Raw genomic sequence first — 3,045 nt, 5'->3', positions numbered from 1 at the left:
GGCATATTAGCTCAGTTGGAGGGTCAGGATTAGTAAATTCTTTGTGGTGCTGGAGCTAGAGATTACTGCGGTAGCTTTTGATACTGAGCAGGAGGGAAGTCTAAGCTCCACGAGTGGTTAAGCCTCTTACAATAAATGAGGAACTGCTTGCTTTAAACTTTACCGATAACATAGTAAATGGAGAAATGCCACTGACAGTTACATGCTGGCTCAGATGCTCTTTTAAAATATAAAGACAAGAGCAATGGTTGGAAGGCACCCAGTAAACCCAGAAATAAAATATCTTGTGTTTAGCATTTGGTTGCAATGCTAAAAAAAAGTAATTGCAAATGGTATGCCTTGAGCAGTGACAAGGTGGAGCTGGTCTTCTGGCTGCTGTCCATGCTGGCCACCCGGGACAAAGAGGAGATGTCCCACACCCTCCTGGCCATGTCGAGTTCCCAGGAGAGCTGCCTGGCCATGTGGAAATCGGGCTGCCTGCCTCTGTTCATCCACAATGCGGACCAGGAACTGGGGACATAGGAGAGCCCCAGCGGCCATGAAGGAGCGAGGAAAGATTGCCGCATGAGGGCCAATGCCACCCTCCACAACATCATCTTCTCCAAGCCTGATGAGGGGCAAGCCAAGAAGGAGATGCAGGTGCTGCACGTCTTGGAACAAATCCACTCCTACATGGAGACCTGCTGGGACTGGCTCAACATGCACCATGAGGAAGGGGTAAAGACCCCCAAGGAGGGTGCAGGTCCTGTTCTCATTGAGCCACAGATCTGCCAAGCAACTTGTGCCATCATGAAGCTCTTGTTTGACAAGGAGTACCGCCGTGCCATGAACGAGCTGGCTGGGCTACAGGCCATTGCAGAGCTGCTGCAGGTTGACTACGAGATGAACAAACTGATGAGTGGCCCTCTGAACCTGACCCTGAGACGCTATGCTGGCATGGTGCTGACCAACCTCAGCTTTGGAGATGTGGTCAACAAGGCCACCTTATGCTCCCACAAAGATGCATGCAAAGGATTGTGGTGCAACTGGTGGCCGACAATGAGTTGCGCCAGGTGGTCTCCAGCATCCTACATAATCTCTCCTGGTGAGCCAACATGAACAGCAACAAAGTCTTGAGGGAGGTGGGCAGCGTGACGGCTCTTGTGCAGTGTGCCTTGCGGGCCACCAAGGAATCCACCCTGAAGAGCGTGCTGAGTGCCCTGCTCACAGCATGGTGAACAAAGCAGCCATCAGTGTGGTGGAAGGTGCCCTCAGCTTCCTCGTAAGCACACTCACCTACAAGTGCCAGAGCAACTCACACGCCATCATTGAGAGTGGAGGGGGAATCCTGAGGAATGTCTCCAGCCTCATCGCCACCAGAGAAGACTACCGGCAAGTCCTGCGGGATCACAACTGCCTTCAGACACTGTTGCAGCACCTCAAAGCCCACAGCCTGACCATCATCAGCAACGCCTGCAGAATTCTCTGGAACCTCTCTGCCTGCAGTTCTAAAGACCAGGAGCTGCTGTGGGACCTGGGGGCGGTCAGCATGCTCCGGAACTTGGTCCACTCCAAGCACAAGATGATAGCCATGGGGAGTGCAGCTGTCCTCAGGAACCTCCTCACCAATTGGCCCCTCAAATACAAAGATGCCATGGTCACCTGCCCTGGATCCTGCATGCCCTTGCTTTACATGCAGAAGCAGAAAGCTCTGGAGGCTGAGTTGGATGCCAAGCACTTGGCAGAGACCTTTGATACCATGGAGAAGCAGACTTTGAAAGGCCAGAGCACCAAGAAACCTCCAATGAGGCATTTCTGATACCAGTGCAGCTCATCTTTGAAATCTAAGAAAGTTGTTCTGGTGCATGGTCTCAGGTGTTCCTTCATCGCTGATGCTGCCACTGTTGAGTCTGTCATTGGATATTTTGTGTTTTCCTTTCCCTTTTATCTTGTAAATAAAGTCTATATATTTTTCTATAAGTTTTGCCTTTTACTTGGTAGACCTGGGACCTGGTAACACCCTGACCAAAAAGAACCTACGTAGCATTTTATTAAGTTTATTATTATAAATCAGCAGCTGGGCATTTAGTAACAATAATAACAACAGCTGTGGATTCTCCCTCTTGTGTGTTTTGACACAGATACAAACCCGCTAAGAAGCTAAATAAAATTAAAAAAATATTAACTGCTCTGCACAAAAGGTCAATAGGTATGGTCCTGATGGATTTCCCATAGGAGGGCTCAAAAAAAAAAAAATCATGAGAGCCAGCAACTGTGAAAACATAGTTTCTAGTACCTTTTTCCTTGCAGTAGGTGTGCTTGAAATGGCATGAAAACTGTATCAGTGATATTTTTTATTTGATGATCCTTTCATACATGTAAATCACTGTGTGTTACAATAGTCAACATGTTTTTCATTGATCTAATTTGGAGATCCATGACATGTCAGCCTAACCTATTTTTAACAGGAGGAGAGGCAAGGTATTACTTGTAGGTGAATTCACATTTTACAGAGTCCTGCTGGCCATAAGGATGTGTAAGTATCGCATGAGCCAGTTTGGTGTAGTGGTTAAGTGCACTGACTCTTATCTGGGAGAACTGGGTTTGATTCCCCACTCCTCCACTTGCACCTGCTGGAATGGCCTTGGGTCAGCCATAGTTCTGGCAGAAGCTGTCCTTGAAAGGGCAGCTGCTGTGAGAGTCCTCTCAGCCTCACCCACCTCACAGGGTGTCTGTTGTGGGGGAGGAAGATAAAGGAGATTGTGAGCTGCTCTGAGACTCTTCGGAGTGGAAGGCGGGATATAAATCCAATATCATGATGTGTACTATAAATTCTGTGCTTCCCAGGTGTGTGTGGGTTTATCTATCCCCAGCCTGAAAGAAGCCAAGCTGGCTTTGACTAGAGCCAGGGTTTTTTCAGCTCTGGCTCCAATGCTATGGAATGAGCTGTCAGAGGAGACCAGGGTCCTGCGGGACTTGCTTCAATTCTGCAGAACCTGTAAGACTGAGCTTTTCCAGATGGCCTTCAGCTAATATCTTGATGCCTCTGGCAAGAGTGATAGGTCT

General features: G+C 48.4%; 1 pseudogene; it reads left to right on the top strand.

The window, feature by feature from the left end:
• The first annotated feature begins 306 nt into the window (after positions 1-306).
• LOC132575711 (adenomatous polyposis coli protein 2-like) lies at positions 307-1,798 on the top strand (annotated as a pseudogene).
• The last annotated feature ends 1,247 nt before the right edge of the window (positions 1,799-3,045 follow it).

The sequence above is a fragment of the Heteronotia binoei genome, chromosome 8 (genome assembly GCF_032191835.1).
Source record: "Heteronotia binoei isolate CCM8104 ecotype False Entrance Well chromosome 8, APGP_CSIRO_Hbin_v1, whole genome shotgun sequence".
NCBI classification, from domain to species: Eukaryota; Metazoa; Chordata; class Lepidosauria; order Squamata; family Gekkonidae; genus Heteronotia; species Heteronotia binoei.
Note: the sequence above shows the minus strand (reverse complement) of the source record. Positions and strands in the feature narration are given on the sequence as shown.